The sequence below is a fragment of the Phascolarctos cinereus genome, unplaced genomic scaffold (assembly GCF_003287225.1).
Source record: "Phascolarctos cinereus isolate Bilbo 61053 unplaced genomic scaffold, phaCin_HiC Scaffold_5;HRSCAF=322, whole genome shotgun sequence".
In the NCBI taxonomy this organism is placed as follows: domain Eukaryota; kingdom Metazoa; phylum Chordata; class Mammalia; order Diprotodontia; family Phascolarctidae; genus Phascolarctos; species Phascolarctos cinereus.
The window spans coordinates 243,424,940-243,450,212 of record NW_027555958.1 but is presented as its reverse complement, the minus strand read 5'-3'; the positions used below and the strand labels follow the sequence as shown (position 1 = coordinate 243,450,212).

At 43.4% G+C, this 25,273-nt stretch overlaps 1 protein-coding gene across 1 annotated transcript in view; it reads right to left on the bottom strand.

Moving 5' to 3' along the window:
• Positions 1–25,273, bottom strand: part of GRM4 (glutamate metabotropic receptor 4) — a 326,984-nt gene that overhangs the window by 211,943 nt on the left and 89,768 nt on the right.

Sequence of the window (25,273 nt, the reverse complement as noted above, 5' to 3'; positions counted from 1 at the left end):
CCTAATTGAAATCATTCTTTTCCTTTCAGGAAGCCTTTACGAAGCTTTTACTGATCATCTCTCTTGAAAGGGATTTCTCTCTGATCAAATTTTCCTGGAAAGTTCTTTGACTGATTCCCTATATGGAACTATCTATTATTATACTATATCTTATAGGACCCATCTTTGTGCTTATTTTCTATCCCCTACTTTGCTCCTCCTAGTAGAACAGATGTTCCTTGAGGGCACAAACTCTTATATATGACAGAGGTTAGAAAGCCAGTCTTAGAATCAGGAAGACCTAAATTCTAGTCCTCCTCTCTGACACACATGGACTGTGTCACCCTGGACAAGTCAATCTAACCCCCCATTGCTCTAGGCAACTGTAAGGGATTTAGAATTGTAGAGAAGATGCTGAATTGCATGCATAGAGGAAATTTCTTATACAAATGAAATCACAGGTCTAATTCCTATCTTCAGTGTCTTGCTGTCCCTGGGGCATAATAAGCACTTAGTAAATGTTTGTTTGTTGAACGGAACTGCTTGAGATCCCACAGCTAATAAGTGGCAGAGCTGGGACTAGAAGTCCCTGACTTAAGCTCCCTTGCTTTCCTTTCCATTACAACACGCTGCCCTCGTGGATTAAGGGAAGCAAGCTCCCTTCCCCCTCCAGCCACCATAGAGGTGTCCATTGTCTTTCGGAACATCATTGCCCTGCAGCCTCTCATAGCCATCAGCTCTCCCACTAAGGAGGAAGCAGGGAGGGGTCCTCTTTTTCCTGAAGATGAAAGAGGTAGGAGATGCTCTCACCTGCCTACTAGGTCCCCAACAAGCTAGTCTGCTGCCAAAGTGGATCCACAAAAAGGAGGCCTTTTTATTGTGGTATAAAAGGAAGGACCCTGGTTTTACCATCAGAAGACTTACATTCCATGTAAGGCTTACGGTAGACTTGCCAGGGAGGATTGCAGGATTTGGAGAAGGAAAAGCTTTCTAAAGATCATAACCAGACATGCTGCAGTATAGCGGAAAGAGACCTGAGTTCATATCCCAGCTGACGCCTTGAGCTTGGACAGAGGTACAATGGTCCTAGAGGCAGAAGCTGTTGTTTTCAGTCATATCCAACTCTTTGTGATCCCATTTGGGGTTTTCTTGGCAAAGATACTGGAGCAGTTTGCTGTTTCTTTCTCCACCTCATTTTACAGATGAGGAAACTGAGGCAAACAGGATTAAGTGACTTGCCCAGAGTCACACAGCTAGGAAGTCAGAGGACTGGGGTTCAAATCTCACCTCTTACATTTAACCTCATGGACCTCAGTTCCCTTATCTATGAAATGATAGTGTTGAACTCAATGGCTTCTGAGAAAACTCCTAGTTCTATAGACATATAGCTAGCATTTATATATTACTTTAAAGTTTGCAAAGCACTTTACAAGTATTACCTCATTTTATCCTCACAACAACCCTGAGAAGTAGGTGCTATTTATTATTGGCCCCATTTTATAGATGAGAGGACTGAGGAAGACAAAAGTAAAGCAACTTGCCCAGGGTCACAAAGCTAGTAAGTGCCTGAGGCTGGATTTGAACTCAGGTCTTCCTGACTCCAGATCTGATAGTCTATCCACTATGCCATTCAGTTGTCTCAGATCTTATGATCCTAAGTTACTTAACCTCTCCTGGTTAAGTTTGATCATCACTAAGGTCCTTTCTAGATCCAGTCTGCCTTCCCATTTTATAAAGAAATTGAGACCCATAAAAGTTAAATGACTTATCCAAGGTTACACAGGGAGTGTCAAGCTAAGATTTGAACCTAGGTCTTCTAACCTCAATCCAGCGATTCAATCAGTGATGCTATTGCTACTTCTCCCCAAACTAGGTGACTGGACAAGGTGCAGCCTCTCTGTACTTCAGTTTTCTCCTTTTTAATATAAGCATGATAACATTCACACTATTGACTCACAACATTCCTGGGAAGAAAACAATTTGTAATCCTTAAAGCAAAATTAAAAAGATAATTTCAATTATAGAAAATGAAAAAGCTTTTGCATTAACAAAATCAATGCAACTGGTTACACGAGAAGAAACTGATGAGTGGGGAAAAATCATTATATCAACAATTTCTGATAAAATTCTGATATCCAGGCAAAAAAGAGAATTAATACTAACACATAAGCTCAAAAACCATTCCCCAATAAGTAAGTGGACAAAGGATATGAATAAACAGTTTTCAAAAGGACTGTAAACTATCAATAACCATTATGAAATAATGTTCCAAATCACTAATAATCGGATAAATGAAAATCAAAACAACTCTGAGGTTTAGCCTCCTACCCAGAAAGTTGACTAAGATGACCCCCCCCAAAAAAAACAGAAAAAGTCAATGTTGAAGGCACTGTAAGAAAACAAGAACACAAATACATAATTGGTAGAGCTGTGGAATTAGTTCAAATACTCTAGAAAAAAAAATTTAAATTATTCAAGAAAAGTTACCACACCAAAATAATTATAGACGCACTGTTCATGGTAGCAAAAAAAAAAAAATTGGAAACAAAGTATTTTCCATCAACTGGGGAATAGTTAAGCAATATATAGTACCTGAATGTAACAATATTACTGTGCTGTAATAAATGATGAATGTGATTAATGCAGCAAAGCAATAGAAGACTGTATGAACTGATACAAAGTAAAATGAGCAAAACCAGGAAAATTGATGCAACAATGTAAATGAAAAGAACAATAAAACAACTGAAACACTGTATATCATGTTAGACTTTCTTAATATGTTGGTTAGTTTTGCTGAACTGCAATTTTTCCTCTTTTGATTCTTTGTTATGAAGGATGGTTCTCTGGGACAAAGAGGAAAGATATAAATGAGAAATGTAAGTGATATAAAAACAAAGGATGTCAATAAAAACTGACTTTAAAAAAGAAAAGTTGTCATACCTTCTAACCTAATAATCCCACCATCGGCTATACGCCCAAAGGAGGTCAAAAACAAAACCAAAAAAAAGGGCTTCATCTGGAACAAAATCTTCATAGCAGCACCCTTTATGATAGCACAGGGTTTAAAGGGAGGGAGGAAGTTGGTACCCATTGATTGGCCAGACCAACCGCAGTGTATGAACAGGATAGAGTATGATCATCCAGTAAGACATAATGAATATGAGAAATTCAGAAAAACATGGAAAAATTCATACATTTATATGAATGTTCATCTATTATTACTCTAATATAGAGTAAACTAAGAAAAACCAGTACAATATACACCATGACTACAGTCATGTAAACAAAAAGAATACTAAAAGAAAGCAAAATTTTTTATTAATCTTGGTCCCGGAGAACAGCCAGTGAAACTTACATCACTTTGGCAGAGAAGTGGAAGACAGTCACTGCATCCATTAGTTTTGCTCAACTGCTGAAAACCAGCTTCTCCCCTGGGAGTGCTCAGTAGGGGTGTGAAAAAGAGGGGTATAAAACTGGCCATGACTATATTAAAAAAGGAATCAATGATACTTTTTTTAAAAAAAAACATACCTTAAAGTGCTATAGAAATGAGTATGAATATTATATCCAGAATAAATGCCAAGTGGCTTTTGTTCTCCCCCTCCTTTCTTCTAACTAGACACTTCATTGACCAAATTCATGAAAGACACCTAGGAGCACAAGGAGTAGGGGAGGCAGGGGCAGGGGGGCTGGTGTGCTACCCTGTGGAGTCCTCCTAACCTTGTTTGAGTGTTGAAAGAGCCATGGAATCCCAGACACCATCTTTCCCATCCTTCCTGGGCACAGGGCTGGCCCTAGAAATAGGCAGAGTAGGCGGCCGCCTACATGGTGCAATTTGGAAGAGTACTGAACACCTGTCTCCCTTCCCTAAAATATCTCTTCTACCAGGTTGCCATAGGCCCTTCAGTGTTCATTGCTAGGGTCAAAGGTAAGGTACTGTCTATGGAAGGCCTCTGGATAATTCATTAACCGTAGACTGACTCTTAAAGTGTTACAGCCAGAAGAGACCATGGGGGTCATCTAATCCAACTTCCTAACCTATGCAACAACCCTTCTACATTCCCCTTCACAAAAAATTGCCCAGACTCTGCTTGGACCTCTTCAGTGGCAGGGGGCTCATCATGTTACAGAGGCAGTCCATTCCACTGTAAACCCAGTTTTCACTATTTCAAGGTCTAATTGTCAGAGGGTTCTCCCTTGTTCAGTCGAACACGTAGAATAAAAGAAGTTCAAAGTTGTAAAGGATCTCAGGAGCCATGTGGTCCAACCCACATCCAAATCAAAGATAGCTGACATGTGGTCACCCAGACTCTCTGCTAGAAGACCTCCAATGACAGGGAACTCCCCACCTGTCTCTCAAGGAGGCCATTTCACTGTGGGGCAGCTCTAATTGTTTAATAGTTCTTTTCCTTATGTCAAGCCTAAACCTGACCACCATATTCAACTTCTTCTACTCGCTACTCCCAGTTCTGCTCTCTTTGGCCAAATAGCATACATCTTATTCTATCCCCTCTAAGATCAAATGCGAAATGCTCTTTTCAGTATTCAAAGCCCTTCATACCCTAGCCCCCTTCTACCTGGCTTCTATACTAGCTGTGTGACCCTGGGAAAGTCACTTCACCCTGTTTGCCTCAGTTTCCTCATCTGTAAAATGAGCCAGAGAAGGAAATGGCAAATCACTCCAGTATCTTTGCCAAGAAAACTCCAAATTGGGTCATGGAGAGACATGACTGAAATGATTCAACAACAACCAAAAAAGATTAACTAGGAAGACATTCTGGGAACATGTATTAATGTTGATAAGTAGCTTACTCAGGATGAAGTGTGGAGTAAGTGGGAAGCAGTTAGAGATACATCTGGAAAGAGTAGGAGAACACCAGATTTGCCTTGAATACCAGGCGAAGCAATTTGAACTTTTCTCAATAAGAAGTAGGGTGTCATTGATGGGTTTGGAGCAAATGGTGACAGGACCGGGTCTTTGTATAAGAAAGATTAGACAGGCAGTGGTGTGAAAGATGGGCTGGAAAGAGGCAGGTGTGGAGGTGGGAACCATTAGCATAATATAAGAAGACAACAAATGAGGGCCTAAGCTAGGGTGGTAATAGCAGAAATAGAGAGGAAGCAGTTGCAGGTGAGAGCTACCTTGAAGGTAGCATGAGTACTAACATCAGTAGCACTTCATAAATGGTTAGAATTAGGAATTGAGAAATTAGGAAAAGCCAAGGCTTTGAACATGTGAGAATGCAAAATGATGGTATCACCAACAGAAATATGAAATGAAATTTGTAAAAGAAATGGGTTTAAGGAAGGACAGATCTGATTGGATTTTTTATTAAATGCCTACTATATATAAAGCACTCTGCTAGGTACCAAGAGGAAAGAAGGAAAAAAAATTTTAATCATCCCTACCCTGAAAAAGCTCCTACTGAGAGGCTACAATATTATATGTAAACAGATATATCTTATAAGTTAAGGAAGGAGAGAGAACATGAACGAGTAAGGAAAAGGCCTCCTTTAGGAGGGAAATTATTGAAATGAAGTTCACCATCACCACTTTGATTTGACCTCCCCTCAGACCCTGATGGAAACAGACCCTGAGCCCAAGAGCCTTAGGAATAGCAGTGACCCCCAAAACAACACACTTGCTTCCACTCCATCATTGAGAGGAGAAATTATGGAGAGGGGGCCCACCTTCCTCATCACCGCCAGCAATGACTGCTGATCAGCTGCCACTAACTGCCCTGAGAGCAGCAACGTCCCCCAGACCACTAGTCCTCTTTCTCAGATTAGCCCTCACAACCATCATTCAAGGAAAAAAAACTCTTGTGGAGAAGGAGCCAGCCATCCCAACCATAAATGGGAGGCAAGCTGACCTCAATGAAACAGTGGGGCACCCCAAGGGAGAGACATGAAGCAGCGTCTATCAGGAAAGTCAAGCCGCCACCACCACCACCTTGACCACCATCTTCCCTTAGACTCTGATAGAGACAGCCCAGGACCTTGAAGCCAAGAGCCTTGGGAATAGCAATGCTGCCAGCCCAGAGTCCTCATGCATCATCCTGGGAAGCAGCCCCTGTGGAGATGCAGCCTGGCCACGGCTCCTGCAGGGACTACAGCCACAGCTACTGAAGACCCTGGAAAGAAAGTTCTGGCCCCCCGAAGTCTTTGTCAATGTCAAATGGTTCAACATCAGAAACTGGGATCAGTGGAAATGACATGAAAGGCTACTAGCTATGTGATCCTGAGGCAAGTCACTTGACCTTTCTAAGACTTAGTTTCTTCATCTCTAAAATGGAGACGATGATAGCATTGCTCTCCCAGGGTTTCAGTGAGGATCCAATGAGATTATATAAGTACAACAATTTTGTAAGCCTTAAAGCACCGTATCAATGCTAGTTATTACTGACTGTGCGACCCTAAGCAATGCATCTCCAAACCTCATCTGTTTCCTCATCTGTAAAGCAGGGACAATAACACCACATTCCTTCCGGGGTCTTGGTGAAGATCCAAAGGGATCATACATGTACAGTGATTTGTAAACTTTAAAGCTCTGTATTGGTACTGGTTATTATTATTACTGACCTTGAGCAAAGCACCCCTCAGAGCCCCCGGGAACACTGTAAGACTATAAATGACAGCTCTGTGTTGGTAGAGGGGAGCAGTTTCCTCTCTAGGAGCGCCTTATATCAATGAAATCACACATCCTGGGCAAAAGATCCCATTAATTTTTAGCAGCTACTGGATCATCCTATTGACTCATATTGACCTTGTAGCCCACTGGAGCGCCCAGGTCTTTTTTCACAGGAACTGTTGTCAAGTCAATTCTCTCCCAACCTACACTTCCCATGGAAAGACTGCCTTAGGTTGCTCTCTCCTGCCACGACCACCCTAGATCATGCCCTGAGCCCCTCTGGCCTAGACTAATAAATAGCCTGCTAATTGGTCTCCCTGCTTCCAGCCTTTCCCTACCCCAATCCATCCTCTGCAAAGCTGCCAAATCAATACCCCCTAAAGTGAGGGTCTGATCATTTCATTCTCCTTTTCAAGAAGCATCAATGGCTCCCCAGTGCCTTTAGGATAAACTACAAACTCCTCTGTTTGGCTTTTAAAGCCCTTTATAATCTAGCTCCTATATATGTTTTTCTACTAGACAGGTAGATAGATTGACATAGCTATGCATTAGGCATTTATATATGTATCTGTATGTGTGTATATACATACATATAAATACATTTACATATATTTGTATGTTTATAAGTATTATATACATATATCATATATATACATACAGATACATATACACATATATACATACACACAAAGAAATATAAATGTGTATATGCATGCATATACATATACACACATATTTGTATGTATATACTGCATGTGTGTATATATACATAGACACACGCGTATATAGTTTCTAAAACATCACTTCTGATGCACTCCAGCCAAACTGGACTTCTTGTAGTAAATGCTTCATCTCTAAGGGTATATTGTTAAATATTTAACAATTGTGTCTCTTCTCCCCCCAAAAATGTACACATCATACACTTTTAAATTTAATCTGTGTTATTAACATTTTCTCTAACATTAACACGGTTCTCTCATAAACAATTAATAGTAAATCAAGCCCCAATATGTAGCTTGCTGTTTTCCAAAGTGTAAATGTTCATGGTGAAAATGTAACGGTGGCTCTGCAGAGCTAGCACAAGCCAGCTCTAGCAGCCAATGACCCCGGCCTCTGTCCCCTTCACACAGACTGGCCCACACGCATAGAATGTTCCCCCTACTCACCTTTTCCTTTTGGAACCCCTGGATCCCTCAATTCAAATGCTAATTCCTTCAAGAAGTTTTTTTCTGATTCTTCCAATAGGTACATATATAATACATATGATAAATTATATGTAAATATGTATACATATATGCATATGCATACACAAATAAAAATGTATTCTATATACTTATCTATAAACATGTGGTATCCCCCAGTAGAACATAAGTTCGTTGAAGACCAAGGAATCCCTTATTTTTTTGTCTTTGTGTTTCCAGTGCGTGGCATATAGTAGAGGCTTAATAAATGTTAACTGACTGATAGACTGACTGATTTGAAATCAGAAGGTCTGAGTTTCTAATCCCAGAAATTCTACTTACTAAACTGAGTGACCTTGATCAACCATTTAGCCTCTCTGAGTTTCAGTTTTTTCATCTGAAAAATGAGAGAGTAAGGCTAGGTGACCTCTCAGTTCTTGTCAGACTCTAACTCTGATCTTAGAGATTCTACTTACATAACTCACGATTTTTAACCAATATGCAGAATTTGATATCAATCCCCGTTACATTTTTTTTCTTCTTGGTTTCCACTGAGTTGTTCCTGCAATTGAGATCCTCATTCTACACCACCACCACCCATAGGTTTATCTTTCTTTTCAAGCTTTGCATCCTCTGAAAATCTGATAAGCATGCCTTCTATGTCTTTATTCCTGTCATTGATTGGTAATTGGTCAGGAACAAGAACAAAGGCTTAGGTATATCTCTAGAAACCTCACTCCAACTTGGTAACAAGTAATTAATCGAACTCCCCTGAGCATTACTGTTCAAACAATTATAAACCTGCCTAATTGTGCTATCATCTAACCTACAGCTGCCCAACTTCTTCATGAGTATATTATGAGAAGCTGTTAAATGCTTTCCTAAAATCAAGATTCAACAATTCTCCTGGCCTACTAGTTTAATACCTCTACTCCCAAAAAAGTAAATAAATAAAGTAGTTTTGGGATGATTTGCCCTTAATATGAACCAATGCTGGTTCACAGTGATCACCTCTTTCCTTTCTAAGTGTTCATAAACCACTCAATTCAATTCAACTCAACATATTTTAAGCACATATTACTTACATACAGTGCACAGCTAGATGGCTCAATGGAATACAGTACAGGCACACCTGAATTCAAATCCAGCCTCAGACACTTACTAGCTGTGTGCCCTTGGGCAAATCACTTAACCCTGTTTGTCTCAGTTTCCTTATCCATAAAATGAGATGGAGAAGGAAATGGCAAACTACTCCGGTATCTTTGCCAAGAAACTGAACTTACATACGAGGCACTATGCTAGTTTGCCAGTGATACAGGAAAAAAAAGAAACAATTCCTGCCCTCAATAATCCATTTTAGATTCTCGTGGAGAATTGACTGCAAGTTTGCCAATCTGTAATTTCCAGAATCTCTTTCAAAAATCAGAAAATTATTTGTCCATCAATCTATTACTATCCATTAGTAATCAGTTCACAGGGTTATCTAGTCATCATTTGGTAAAACAGAGAACAGAACCCTAAAAGACTGAATGACTGTACTGGAGTAAGTTTAAAAAGGGGATGGAGAGAAAGGCCATGCCAGATTTAGTTCTATGGGCCATGGAATATTGCCCAGGCAGGACAGGTGTAGGTGAGCTATAATAGTGAACGACCCTAAAAGCAGGAGGATGACACCATGAAGGCATAGTCACCAGGGGAAAAGGAGATTTGAGAAGGAGTAAGAAGGGCAGAGAAAAGGAAGACAAGAGGGTGTCAAAGACAGACTTCACCTTCTTCATGATTTTGCTTAGAGATAATCCTGCTGGGCACAAAAACCCTCAGACTGGGATTCAGGAGACTCTTAGTTCTAGTCTCTAGCTCTACCACTGGCTTAATTACTACGTGAATTTGATTCCCTTTCCACCTCTGGACCCCAGATTCTTCACATGAAACAATTAGGTGGTGCAGTGAATAGCGTTGACCTTAAAGTCAAGAAGACCCCAGTTCAAATCCTACCTCAGACACTTACAAGCTGTGTGACCTTAAATATGTGAGGCTTCTCTCACTTTCCTCATCTATAAAATGGGGACAATGAAAGCACCTATATTATAGGGTTGTTGTAAGGAGCAAATGAGATAACATATGTAAAGCACTTTGCAAACTTTACTGTACACAAATGCTAGCTGTTATTATATGTGCAACAAGAGGTGAGGGAAAGGGAGTATAGAAAATCACTAAGGTCCCTTCCAACTCTTATGTTCCAGGATTCTATTATCTTTCCCTTCTGGAAAAAAAAAAGATTGTAAGAAATGAAAAGGGACCTCTGAGGCCATTCATTTTACAGATGAAGAAACTGAGGCCCAGGCCCATTAAGTTATTTGCCTAATCTCATCCAGGTAGTAAGTATCCAAAGCAAGGTACGAACCCACACCCACATCTTCTGACTTCAGGGCTACATAATTTCCACTATACCATAGCTCTGGGGTTTTCCAATAGTTTCCAGTACTAAAAAGGTGCCCAAGGAGCCTACTTCTTGTGCACAGGTCTAGGAAAGGACTGCACTGACATCTCTCTCGTGGTGAGAAGAGGCAGGCCAACTTCAGAAGGAAGAGGTACAGGGGCCTGGACCAGGTGGCTCTCCTGGGTAGGAGGTGTCAGGATGCCAAGACCCAGGCTACAAGGACCATCTGCCCTGTCAAGTAACCTTCACCCTTCCTGCTGAACCCCCCAAGCTCAGCTGCTAATGCTTAAACAAGCAGACTTCCTGGCAGGGTCTCTGGCTACATGCCCCTGGGCTAAATTAAGTTTATCCCTGGGAGGTGGGCACCAGCCCTGCCACCTTGGCCTGGAAGAGCCAAGTCATAACTTGAAATATTCCATTGATGGTGACCTCAAAAGCTATAAGAGTCAGGACCTTGCTAATCCAATCTCATGCTTCAGGGCCTAAGCTGTGAGCTCCTGGGGAGTCAGAAAAAAGGAGAACAGGCATCGAGGGAGGGAGAAGCATAAGTGATTACTCATGCCCTGTCACACTCACAGTGACTTGTGCAGGAGCTATATACACACATCACAATAATCGCAGCTCCCATTTTCTATAGGCTTTCTCCACCAACAACCTTATGAGGTAGGCAGGACTGCTGCTGCACCCATTTTACAGATGGGGAAACTGAGGCTCTGAGAAGTGCTGTGACTTGCCTAAGGTCACCTAGGCTAGAAAGTGGTAGAGTCAAGACTCAAACCCAGGTCTCTTTGTTTAAAAATAGATTTCATTAATATCTTTTGTTTTCGCATCACCAACATCATTCCTCTCTTCTCAAAGAGATATCCCCTATATGAACTAATTGAAAAGAGGAGAAAAAAAATAGTTCCACAAAACAAACCAACTAAACCCAGATATTCTGGCTCTTAGTGCACCCTAATCCAAAGTGACTCAAGCTACACAGAGATTTTTTTTAATTGACCAAATCTGTGATTTCCTTGATATAGGGAACTCAAAGTGAGAGAAAGTTCCTCTGGGCATCTGCTTTCCAAGTTCAAGTCTTAGAAAGTTAGTTGCCTAGCTCATAGAAAGGTTAAGGACTGGCTTAAAATCACACTGTCACTCCATGGCCAAGGCAGAACTTGAACCCAGGGCTCTCTGACTCCAAGGCTGACTCCCTCTCTACCGTACTGTGCCATCTCTCATATTGACACACAGGTACATGCAAACAGGACGGACCTAAGTGAAAGAGGCACCAAAGATCCCTGCTCCCCCACCCCTAAATCTCTGCCCTGTGATAGAGCTTGAAATTTCCACTGTTTGGATCAAGGAATTCTCCACAAAGGTTCCTGCTAAAATGCATACATGTTTTCCTGGGAGATGTAACATGCTCACCTTTTATTTCTCTTTGAAATAGTAGTATGGAATTAGTTAAACAGATTGGCTGCTTGTCATGACATAGAGTCAAGACCCAGCTGGGGAAACCGGGCAAGGCATGCAGCTGGTAAAGTTGGGTAGGACATGGGGGCAAGGAAGTTCCAGAGACCAGAGAACAGATTAGGAAGGGCTGACTGAATTGGAAAGAGTGCAGTGAAGCCCCCTGGATAGTTTGATACTGGAGACAACCTGCTCCCCTAGCTCCCATGTTTGCTGAAGGCTGCCCTGGAAGAAAGGAAGAAGGGAGGGAGGGAGGTGGGAGGAAGAGGAGAATAAAGAGAGAAAGGGGGAGGGGAAAGAAGGAAAAGGAGGAGGATGGAAGACAGGAAAGAAGGGAAAGGAGAAAAAATAGAGAGGGAGAGATGGAGGGATGGAGGGATGGAGGAAGGAAGGAAGGGAGGGAGGGAGGGAGGAAGGGAGGAGGGAAGGAGGAAGGAGGATGGAAGGAAGGAAGGAAGGGAGGAGGGAGGGAGGAGGAGGAAGGAAGAAGGAAGGAAGGAAGGAAGGAAAGAAGGAAGGAAGGAAGGAAGTGAGGGAAGGAAGGAAGGAAGGGAGGGAGGGAGGAAGGGAGGGAGGGAAGGAGGAAGGGAGGATGGAAGAAAGGAAGTGAGGGAAGGAGGGAGGGAGGATGGAAGGAAGGAAGGAAGGGAGGGAGGGAGGGAGAGAGGAAGGAAGGAAGGGAGGGGGGAGGGAGGGAGGGAGGAAGGAGGGAGGGAGGGAGGGAGGGAGGGAGGGAGGGAGAAAGGAAGGAAGGAAGGAAGGAAGGAAGGAAGGAAGGAAGGAAGGAAGGAAGGAAGGAAGGAAGGAAGGAAGGAAGTGAGGGAAGGAGGGAGGGAGGATGGAGGAAGGAGCATTTAAGTGTTTACTATGTGCCAAGCATTATGCAAAATTCTGGGAAATACAAATGGAAAAATCATCACCTCTCACCCAGGAGCTCACACTCTATTCCCTGGAGATGACACATAAAAAACCATTTAGCTGCAGGGCAGATGGCAAGAGGCCTTCACAATTTGGCTCCAGCCTTCCTTAGGATCATAGATTTAGAAAAGAAAGGGTCTTTTAGAGGTCATTTAGTCCAATCTCCTCCTTTTATAGATGAGAAAACTGAGAAACAAAGAGGTTAATGGGATTTGTGCAGGGTAGCATCTCTAGGAAGTATCTGAGACAAGATTTGAATCTAAGTCTTGACACCAGGGCTAGTGCCCAATCTATTACACAGTGCTACCTCTTATGTCTTTTCTCACGCTAATAGCTAAAATGTATATGACCCTTTAAGGTTTACAGCTCCCCTTCCTGGATCACATCCCAAATGTTCCAACCTCTGGGTCTTTGCTCATGCTGTTCCCTACCCTAGGAATGCCCTTCCCTTTCCTCTGTTGAAATCTTCCCTGCCCTTCAAGTTTCAGTACCCACCACCTCCTTCACAAAACTCACTCACAATTAACCTCACCCTGTCTTCTCAGCATTCCCAAAACTCTTTGTGTGTTTTTCTCTTGGGCATCAAAGTTAGCTGGTGCCTCCTGTTACAGTTACTTCTATTTTTAATATGTTTTAGTTGCCATCTTAAACTGTAAGCTCTTGAAATAGGGATCATGTCACACACAGAGCTGCGCTGGGGCCAGCTCAAACCTAGCTGTTGAGAGCCCAATTTGTTAAATGTTCAATGCGAGCATTTACATCTCAGAAACAAACTCTGCTTGATTTATTATTCTGTGATGGGGAACCTGCAGCCTTGAGGCCACATGTGGCCTTCTAGGTCCTTGAGTGCGGCCTTTTGACTGAGTCCAAGTTTTACAGAACAAATCCTTTTATTAAGGGGATTTGTTTGGATTCAGTTAAAGGGCCGCACTCGAGGACCTAGAGGGCCACATGAATCCTTGAGGATGCAGGTTCCCCCACTCCTGGTCTAGACTTAAGAGAAAATGTTAATAAGGCAGTTTTAACTTTAAAGTGTGTTGTACATACTTTTTCTTTCCCAGAGAGCCTGTTGTTAAACATCTACCAACACATCCCTGGTCTCAAGGACCACATTCTGATACTGTGGAAGGAGCTCTTGACTTGGCCTCAGAATGCTTGGCTGACGTCTTTGTTCCGCCCCTTCACCCTTGTGGCCTTGAAAACATTATTTAACCTCTCTGGGTCTTCCTCACTTGCAAAATGGAGATAATAATTCCTGGTCTGCCTACTCCACAGAGCTGTTATGAGACTCTGCTGAGATTAGCCTGTGCTTCTCTCTGAGGAATAATTTTCATAAATTAACTACTCTCTGTGTGAGTTAAGGGATAGGGAGGAGAGCTGTGGTTTCACTGGGATAAGGACCTCCCAGGAGAGGAAGAGAAATTCTCTCCACCACGGCAGGTCAGCACCTTCATAAAGATTTATCTAGAGCCACTGGGTCATTATCACATAACTAGTACTATTGCAGGCAGCTAGGGATTCAAAGCCCGCTTCAGACATTTACTCCCCAGATTGCCTCACTTAAATCCAATTCACTTGAAGTCAAGGCATTGCCCTCCTGATGTGACTGGTCCTCTTCTAGAATGAAGGACAAACAACAACAACAGACATTTACTAGCTGTGTGACCCTGGGTGAGTAACTTCACCCTGTTGGCCTCAGTTTCCTCATCTGTAAAATGAGCTGGAGAAGGAAATGGCAAACCATTCCAGTATCTTTGCCAAGAAAACACCAAATGGGGTCCTGAACAATCGGACATGACTGAAAAAACAACTGAACAAGTATATATCACAGGCAAGACTCAAAACCAGATCTTCCTGACTTCAAGGGTAGCTTTGTATCCACTAGGATATGCTGCTTCTCTATGTGACTTAAGCTTTCTTTCCATCTGTCTCCAAATCAGAGACATAATTAACATGGGACAAACAGGGCTTTGTCCTAAGGCTCAGAGAAGAGTTGAGCTTCCGGGGGGGGGGGGGGGGAACACGGCAAATAACTTTCTCCCCAGAAGGGCATTGTCCCTATGCCTGCCTCCTCTGTCACCATCCTGTGTCACAACTGCCCTGGGCCTTCCCGCACCCATTGCTGACTTCCCTTTCTTCTGTTCTCCATCTTCCCCAGCCTCCTTACGACACAAGCTGGAACATCCACAGTAGAAGGGACCTCTGCACAAACACAGTTCTCATCCTCACCCCAACATCTTCCAACCCAAATATTTTTTTGCCCCAAGATGACAACTATGTTACAAACTGTTTCCTTTAAGGTTCAAGATGACTTAGAGGGGCTTTATTGCAGCATACAGGGATTTAGCAGATCATTCTGCTTTTTTCTCCCTTTTGCAAACCTGTCCTGATCGTACAGCCTTCAATCCTATTCTATTCCCTCTTTGCCTGTGTACCTGCAGACCAAAAAAGCAATCAGTATACTGCAAAGGGCCATATAAACAGGGAGGGATCATTATCATTAGTCTGCGTGTCTCCCCCCAGTACCTAGAACAGGGCCTTGCCTATAACTAGTGCCCAGTGAATGTTTGCTGAATGACCAAACCAAAGAATGAATGAAGGTCCTCATGCTCATTCACATCCTCATCCTGGCCTACTCTGGCGTCTGCCTAAGGGAGGGGAAGCAGGTGGCTGACATCCAACAAGGGGAGCCCCTCCCCCACCTTCAGCCCAGACTGAAGGAGTATCTGGGCCACCTGGGAGGGGTTAACTCTACAATATAGAACTGAAGAGTCGGGGGGGGGGGGGGACGGGAATCAGAGTCTAGCCAGCTCCCCCATCTGCTTTGTTTCACTTAATCAGGATCTTATTCTTCTTGATCTGATTATCTGTCAGAGTTATAAGGGGGAGAGGGTGAGTCTGGGAGATGCCCTTGGGAAGGGGGGGTGTTGGAGACCATGACTCTCATGGGTTGCAGTGGGGGAGTAGGAGCCAGGGTGGAGAGAGACTGCTAATTGGGTTTGTCAGAAAACAAGAGAAACAAGCCCCTGGCAAAGACCTGAATTAGGGAGGAAGGTGGGGAGGAGGGAGTGAGAAGAGGAGGGGCTGAGGGAACACAGAGGGGGAAGAAGCTATCTCTGAATGGCCACCCTGGAGAGAGTGGGGCCTGTAATTTGTTTTAATAATCCCACTGAACGGGGAGAAAATTAACAAATGAGAAGCCAGCTTGAAATTAATCAAACTTCTCCCTGTCCATTCCCCCACCTTCCATCTTAATGAAGGTTATTTATCCAGCAAGTGATAAAACACTGAATTAAATTAAATGTGCTTTCTCTTTTTCTCCCTGTCCCCAGCGAAGTTAAATGTCTTCCCAGATTATAGCTCTATAACTGTACTGGGCAGGGACCTTTGTGGGTTCCGGCATGGCTTGTGATGTATTCAGTGGAGAAAGCCCCCTAATTCTCTCTCATTCTAGCCCTATGTTGACCACTCTCTGCCAAAAACATGGGCAACTGTGAATGGAGTCAACCTCCTGACAGGATGATCCCTCTCTCCCAGCTGCCTGTTTGTTCTGGGCATCCTGACCCTATGGGTCTTTGAAGCCACGTGGGCCTGGACAGGCTGGAGGGTGGCAGGATAGGGAGACCAATGTGCTTGCTTTGGCACCTCTCCATAGGGGCAGGTAGAAGAGGGCCAGCCCCCCTTGTCTCCCACATGGCACCAGCCCCTCCCTGGGTGTGTACAGAAAAAATCCTCCTCCGCAAAGCATCCTCTATGGGACCTGATTCTCTTAATCTGAGGACAGACACTGAGTCACTTTTGTCTGTGTATCTCTAGCGCCTAGCCCAGGGCCTGTTACCTAATATTGCCCGATAAACGTTTGTTAATTGATTGTTTGATTTTGATGAAAAGCAGTTCTTGGCCATCACACACATGCTCCTTCAATTTGGCTCAGTTCAGTTCAATTCAACACACATTAATTTATTAAGGACTTACATGCAGGGTACTGGGCTCAGCTGGGGGAGCTCTTAGATGAAAAACTACAGAGTTCCTGCCCTTGAGGAACTTCCCATCTACTGTAGAAAGAAAATAAGGAATACGTAAAAATAAACACAATACAAGCTAGAATGGCTGAGTGCACGTTCAAGAAAAAACAGAGGAATCACAGACCGCTGTGAGAGGTATCACATCCAGCTAAAGGAAGTGGTAAAGAGTCGTGGAAGAAATGGCGTCTAAGCTAGGTCTGGAAGGAAAAGAATTCAGGATGGTGGGCTCAGCTCGAGGATGGGTGAAACTGACCCCTGGAGGCAAAAGGAGGGAGGGAGGGAAGAAAGAAGGAAGAAAGACAGAGAACCACTTCAGTGCCTAAGCACCTAAGAATACCAACCCTTATACTCTGGCTCACCCCTGTAGTCACCCAGCCTAGGGGTCTGTCTTTGACTGGGGCCCCTAGGGCTGAGGCTATGATGCTGGGTTGGAAAGAGCATGAGTATACCACCTGATATTCCTACAGGTTTGGGACAATTCCCAAAGCCCCTAACTCCCAATTAACCCTGGAACTAAACTGACCCTGTGTGCAAAGTCACTCTGCCTTTTTTAATTATCCTCAAAATGCCTCTCACAAGCTTCAAGATAAGTTGGAGGGGATTTCCATAGTACAGGAGCTAGAGTGCTGGACTTAGAGTCAAGAAGACCTGAGTTCATATCTCTGATACAAGCTGTGTGACCATGGGCAAGTCACCTCAGTTTCCTGATCTGTAAAGTGGACATAACACCTGTAGTACTTACATCAAGGTGTTGTTATAAGGCATAAAGCCCATAAAGTGCTTTGCAAATCTTAAAATGCCATAATATCTGTCTACTGCTTGTTCTGGTACATGAGAATCTGAAAAACAATTCTTCATTCTGCTTTAGTCACAATTTTATAGTGCTCGATCCTACCCCTCTCTCCAACTGTGTCTCTCTCTCTAGAATGAAGAAGCCTAATCTCGTTAGCCTGACCTCCCCTAGCAAGCCTTCCCACCATGCCCTTCATTATATTAGTTGTCAAGGCCATAGCAGGGTGAGGAAGAGAAACCAACTTGTCATTCAGTCCCTGAAGAATCCACCAAATTCATAAAATGCAGTACACCCCTGTACTCCTTAAAGAAGCATGCTGCTAAAAAAAAAAAGTATCCTGCTCTCCAGATCTCCAGCAACATCACAGAAGGGCAAGAGAAGGCTGTTTGAGGAAGCCCCTTCCTGGAAGGAAAAGCCCCGCTCTCTGAACTCCAAAAGCACTTCCTTTGTCCTTCTCCCAGGAACTTAGCATCACATTTTATCTTGTGCTACAGCTATAGGCACTACCCCGGTCTCACCTCCCTACAAATCCAGGAGGGCAGTGTCTATAATCTCGAAGTCAGCTTTGTATTTTTCCCCCATCCCTTACCCAACTCCACTGCCTAGCAATGTATCTTACGCTGAATGGATACTCATTATTGGTTGAATGAATAAACAAATGATTGAATGTGTTCATGAATGAATGCCTTCAGAGTCAAGACCAACCCTAATGAAAATTATGAAAGAAGCAAAGTTTATCTTAACCAACCAACCTCTTTTTTGTTATGTGCCCACCCTCCTCCTAAAGTAAGAGTCCAGTGCCTTCCTACTTCCCCAGGCTACCCCTGGTAGAGCTCCAAAGAGCTGACCTTTCCCTATACAATGAGATCTGCCACCACTTCTCCATAGAGACTATGGGGTGTGAGGAGAATTGATCTTCATCCCACTCAGAATCCCAAAGTTAGCTCCTCCATCCCATCTATTTTGCCTTGTTCTCAATCATGCCAAATAGATTTCCCCATTGACTCTTGGAGTTTCAACACCTTTCTATACTTCTCTCCATAATTATAGGTTCCACCATGACCCCAAATCCAGGCTTATTCCAACACACTCCTGCTTAACACTGCCAAGTCAGATGTAGGTTCGGCTATTAGGAAAGCAATAACAATCTACCTGATATGCAAAGATTTACTGAGTGCTATAAATATGGTCAGGAATAAGAGTTCAGGCATCTAATAAAAGGCTCCATCCATTTTAGTCATAAATGTCCAGGGCTGAATGACAAAAAAAAACAAAAACCTACTCTGCTTCTGGTCTGCTGGTATTAGAGACTGTTAATACAACCCTGTTATTTCACAAAGGGGTAAAATGAGGTCACAGAGAGGAAGAGTGACTTACCAAGGCTACAAAAGTAGTAAGAAGAGTTAGATCTGAACCCAGATCATCTAACTCCCAAATCCAGTGCTCTTGCCTTGGTCATGACCCCACATGGCGTCAGCCACCTTTGTTAAGGGGCAAGAAGACATTTGTTGAGGAAAGGGGAATCTGGTGGTCTCCTTTACTTGACTTAGGTACAACTCAACCGCCCAGCAGCCTTTGAGTGACCCTTCTGTCTGGCAAGTGGTTCAAGTAGTGGCTCTCCCTAGCTTGCAGGCAGTATGGTACAGTGAGAAAAGGATTGAATTTGGAGGCAAAAGACCCAAATTACATTCCTGGTTTTACCACTCATTATCTGCAAGCCACTTACCTCTATGACTCAGTTCCACCATTTGTAAAATGAGGGCATTGAACAACATTAACAAACTGTAAGGTCCCTTCCAATTCTATGCCTATGATCCTACGATCCTCCCAAATGTTGAAAAGCCTGTCAAAATGGCCCCTCCACTGATTACTACCAATAAAGAAATGATGGACTATAAGTACAGAATGAGACATACATTTTCATACTTGGCAAAATGATGATTTGTTTTGCTGATATTTGTTGCAAGAGAGGGTTCTATGGTATGTGGGTGGGGAAGAGGGTAGTCACTGGTAAATGACAGGAAATTGTTTAAAGGAAAAATGATATGTGGACATTAGATCTACAAAGTACAACAGAAGTGTCATTCTTCTTCTTATCATTCCCTCTTCTCAACCATTCCCCCTAACCCACATTATAGAAATATATCTATCCATTTAAAGTCACCTGCAATGGACATTTATGGGCCAGACATGAGGAGTTTTGAATTAGGTCTCCAGGCTCTATTCTTATCTTCCCCACAGTGCTCTCTAAGCCTCTCTATATATCCTCAATTTCAACTCCTTTCCTAATAGCTAAGAAATCATTGCTAAAACTCACATCTCTAAAGGGAAGAATAGGCCCTGGGAGTAGGAGTGCAAACCTTTTGCTGGCAGCTGTCATGACTGGAAGACTGTGAGCACCAAGAGCCATCAGGGCCCTGCTCTCTGTTGGGTGACACTAAGTGTTAATGCATTTATTGGATTAGCCAATCAGTTCTACCCTGATCACTCTCCTAGGCACTTAACACAATGCTTTACTTAACCCAGTTAAAATGGACATTAAGAAGTGCCTTCCAGGGTGACTCTAATGATGAGGATCTTAAGCCCAGCAGAGGACAGATCCTAGGAGAGGCAGACCTTTCCACGTCCCTTAAATCTCATGCATTGGCAGCCACCTACCACTCCCATTGAGAGCCAAGTCTCCTTCTCTGTCCATAGTCAACCTCCCCTCATGTGAACGTCTGTTAAGAAGACCTACAGTGTTCACCAGGGCACTGAAGGTAGCTGGCAGCTCTGTTTATATGACAACGGCTTTGCCTCCACCCAGGCTGCCAGCCCATAATAGCAGCTTCCAGCCCAGCACGGTGGCTTGCATGTGTGTGAGCACAAGTGTGTCCACCCCCGTGGGGGAAGACAGCAGGCACAACACATCCGCCACTGAATTATTTATCCCATACATTGTTAGTGCACTATAGATAGCAACAGTGTCTCCGGGCTTCAATTAAAACATCAAGAGCACCAATTTTGTCTGTACAGACACATGCCCAGATCCCACCAAAAGCAGCTGGAGATCTAGGCTGATAGCTTGTTCACCCTCACCCTCAGCCCTGCCTTCTTTGGCTGCCCCTGGAAGTCAGATTCTTATTTCAGGACCAGGGAGAGTGACTTACCACCCTACAGACTGGCAAACCCAGCCAGGTTTTGTCTGAGCCTCAGCTTGGAAGAGAAGGCTCTTGGGAGGTTCCATCAAACCCTTTCAGGATGCTAAAGAGGCCACTTAGTAAATCGATGGCTTGAAAGAGTCTGCTCAACTTCCCAAGAGGCCTTGGGACAATCCTTAATGATAGATCTTGGCACCCTTCCTCTCACAATCTCTAATCTGGGACTTGGGACATCTGGCTTCTGGGCCAAGATCTACTGATGACTTGCTGTGACTCTTTGGCCCAAGTCAAGTGCCACCTCCTCTATGAAGCCTTCTCTGACTGCCCCAAATGAAAATTATCTCTCTGTGTCTCTGAATCGCTGTCCCTGTCTCTCTGTATTTGTCTCTGCCAGTCTCTGTCTCTCTCTCTCTTTCTATAGCTAGACAGGTAGGTAGACAGAGAGACAGACAGACAGATATAGATACAGATACAGATATAGATATCTCCCTTTAAATTTCCTTTGACGTTTTACCTGGATTGGTAGAGAAATAAGGTGATATAATAGATAGCCCTGAAGCCAGCAGGACCTGCTTACATCCAGATGTGTGACCTACAATAAATCATTTAACTTGTCAGTGTCCCAGGCACTTCTCAGAGACTTAAATACAGAGAAGTCACTGACCTGAACTGGTAAAAGGAGTGTCCTTACCCAGGAGTTCCTTATATCATTGAAACCAGAAGTCCAGTCCTTACCCTCTCCTCTGTTCTTATCTCACCTCCCTGGTATAATTTTTTTACTTAACTCTTAAGAGAGTTGCCTAAGTCACTAAGAGGTTAAATGACTTGCCCAGGGTCATAAGGCTAGTACATGTCAGAGGCAAGACTTAAATCCAGGTCTTCTGAGGCCAGCTCTGTTTCTACTCATTCATTCATGCCTTGCTCATAGTTAGTACTTAAATAAGTATTCATTGAATTGAATTGACCTAGGACAAGTCATTTCAGCTTGCTAGGTGCCTCAGTTTCTTCATCTACAAAATGTGGACAATAATACTAGCCCTGCCTACCTCCCAAGGACGTAAAAATTAAATGACATTAAAAATTTGGGAGTTTTTTGAAACACTAAAAATGGCACAAATAGGCTTATTATGATAATAATTAATAACATGGACCCCCCCCCATGATAAATAGGAAATCCTTGATGCTAAGCCTCCAATTCAGGACAAGGAAATGTGGGCACTGGGAATGTATAAAAATATAAGAGCAGCTCTCTGAGTTTACTGTACCTTGGTGAGTGCTTCCTCTTTGGGTCACTGGATAAGCTACATGCCAGCTCAGATTCACAAGCTAGAATGACTGCAAGGTTCTCCCCAGCCAACTCCCACCACCCAGCTCACCCTTCAGTCCCAAACATGGTAATTGATGCCACCTTCCCTGAGACATAGAGATCTGGAAGGGACCTTAGAGAGGATTCAGTCAAAGGGCCACACTTGAAGACCTAGAGGGCCACATGTGGCCTCAAGGCCGCAGGTTCCCCTCCCTTGATAGGCCAACCCCCTCACTTACAGGTGAGAAAAACTGAGATCCAAAGAGGGGAAATGATTTACCCAAGGACATGTGGCTGGTCAGTAGCTTAGCCAGGAATACAATGCAGGTATACCCAGCCTAGTCCTCTTCCCCATTCTCTGTGCTACCCTGTATTCTCTTTTTGCCCTGCCCACCATCTTTTTCTCCAATTCTTCCTCTTCCTACCATGCTCAACCTTCATTCAGTTTAAATCACTCAACTTTGTTTCCAGACATCCATTGGGTTCCTGGCATGATTTCAATCCAAATGGTGAATAAAATAAATCTCCTCTCTTTCTCTACTCCCACCTGGTTCAGCCAATCACACCTGTTCCGGGCCCCCTCGTCCCTGGATCCCACTTCTGCCTCCACATTATGCTGTCCAGGACACCTGGTACTGCCTCCCACTTCCCACCTGCCAAGTCCACCTCTCCACCCTCCTCCCCCTTCCCAAGCTCACCTAAGCACCTGTCTTTCTCTGGAATTCTAGACTAATTAAGCAGGTACCTCCTACCTCCCACCTCCCACCTCCACCTCCCATCTCCCTGAGGCATCCCTGTCACATAGCTCTCCCCTTCAGGTAGAGAGTTTCACTTTTTATAAGTAAATAGATACTTCAAAGCTTCAAGGATATCTGATTTCATCACTGTGGGTTCTCCCTCCACAGATACACACTGATTCAGACCACAACCCCCCCCCCCACCGCTTCACCTTAGTAGACAGTCTTCCCGAGTTGCTGTGGCTGACAATAATTCATCACGTATCGTCCAACCCTCTAGTAATGAGCACTTAGCTGGGCTGGTCTTCCAATGGTCCTACAGTCCATCGCTGGCCCAAACTCAAAGTATTTCAACCTTGTGCTCTGCTAGCACAGCCTTTGAGAATCCAACATTCCCTCCATGCCACCACCAGGTATCAGAGAAAGACTTTAATGGACCTTAGCCTTTGTCATCCGTGTATGTAGCAAAAACATACTGGATACAAATTAATAAGGCTGCGAGAATAGGAGCACACATACAAAAATGAGTCAAATTCTTTCCCAGACTGATATACCAAGACATACATATAAATTCTTGTGAACCCCCTTGGAAACTGAGGAATATATTTCCATAATGCTTCCACTATCCAAAGCTCTATAAGAGCGGCTTGTTCAGAATTGCCTTATAGTCAGTTTAGAGACTGGTTAAAATCAAACAGCAGTGTGAGCTTCTTTTAACCCTTAAAGCTTCTATGATAGTTTAACAACACTGCACCGAGGTAAGGTAGCAATAGCTCACATTCCTATAGCTCTGTAAAGTTTACAAAATTCCCCTCTGTGTGGGAGCCTGGTGAATTAAGCAGTGTGTATATTATAACTCCCATTTTACAGATGAGGAAGATGAGGCTCAGAGAGTGGGAATGGCTTGCCAGGATTGCAAAGTTAGCATATGTCAGAGCCAAGACTCAACCCTAGACCCTCTGACCTTGTCATTTCCCACAGCATTGTTCTTCCCACTTTCTTTCCCAGACATCCTTGTGATGTTCAGCGCTCTTTCCCCATCAGAGCCAACCTCACATTTCAAAGACACAAGAGAATCCCATTAGCAGGGACTTGGACTTAGAATCAAGAATGTAGAATGTGAGGAGGGTGGGAAGGGGATGTAGAAATGGTGGTGTTAGAGGAAATTAAGGCCCAGAGAGGGAAAATAATTTGCCCAAAGTTGAACAGCCAATTAGTTGACAAAATCAGGAGAACCTAGGGCTCCCACTGAGAGCCTTTTCTGTACTACATTGCCCTTAAACAAAACCAGGTAGCAAACACCAGAAAAAGACTGGGCCTGGCACTTGGTAGGTACTTAACACTTTTTCATGGGTTGGTTGGATCCTTTGCTAAAATAAGGACCAAATTCAAATGATTTTTTTCTTCTTAACTGAACTGTATCCCTCCCTAAAGCATCCTTCCAATGCCTCATGGTAGCCAGAAGGAGAATGTATGTCCTGGCTAAGGTAGCAGAGGGGGGGCAAGTCTAGTAGGATATGGAGGCTTTGAACTCCAGCCCAAAAACAGATCGTACATCTGTCCTACAAGGACCAGCCTGAGTACAAAAAGGTTCTTCACCAAAAGGTTGCCACCCCTCCCTAGTTTACAAAAGCCTATTTTCTAAGGAGTGGAGTGGTAACACACTTTGCAACTTATGAAATGCTTAACAATAAATACTAAACTGTAAACCACACCAAGTACCAGTCATATTCAAGGTGGAAAAAGTATTGGGTTAGGAGAGATCTGTATTCAAATCCTATCTCTAACTATGTGACCATGGAAAGTTCATCAGACTTCTCTAAGCCTCTGTTCCCTCATCTGTAAAATGGCAATATTATTACCCAGCTCACAGAGTTGTTGTGAGAATAAAAGTGTGCTATATAAATTCAGCTATTATTATTATTCAAAAATACAATTATAAAGCAAACCTAAGCCTGGCACATGAGATGCCCAATAAACAACCGTTCAAAGAATTCATCCATTCATTCAGTGGACAAACATTTTTTGGACATCTGCTGGGTGCAGAGCACTGTGCTAGGTGCTAGAAGAGAGATGATGTTTGAACAAGACACTGTCCCTGCCTTCATGGAGCTGAGAGCCTAGGAATGAATGAGGGAGGGAGGGAGGGAATGAATGAACGAATGAAAAAATAAAAAGACAGAACCAAATCCAGGCATATTCTAAAACTACTGAATTAAAACCAAAAATCTCTTTAGAAAAATAAGGTCTTTCACTGGCTCTAAGTTCTTGGCCTACAGTAGCTCAGGACTGTGGTTCCATTCACCTCTTCTCTGCCAGAGCCAGAGGCCCAAAATTCAAAGGAGAAGCAGGAAATGTCTAGGGTCAATCCAGAAGCCAATACCTTTTGTCCATTAGGCCCCATGCCCAACTGCTTTCAGGGCCAGGAATTATTTTCTAAACTGACCTATACCCTTCCACTCAACAAATATTTATTGAGCAATACTACCTTGTGCACTTTGGAGCCAGCTAGGCATTTTAGAAAGAGGGCTAGAGTAGGAATCAGGAGCCTTGGAATCAAGCTCTCACATACTAACCGTGTGACCCTGGGCAAGTCATTTCCTTTTTCTTGGGCTCAGGTTCCTCTTCTCTAAAATGAGAAGTTTAGCCTAATAATCTCTAAGGTCCC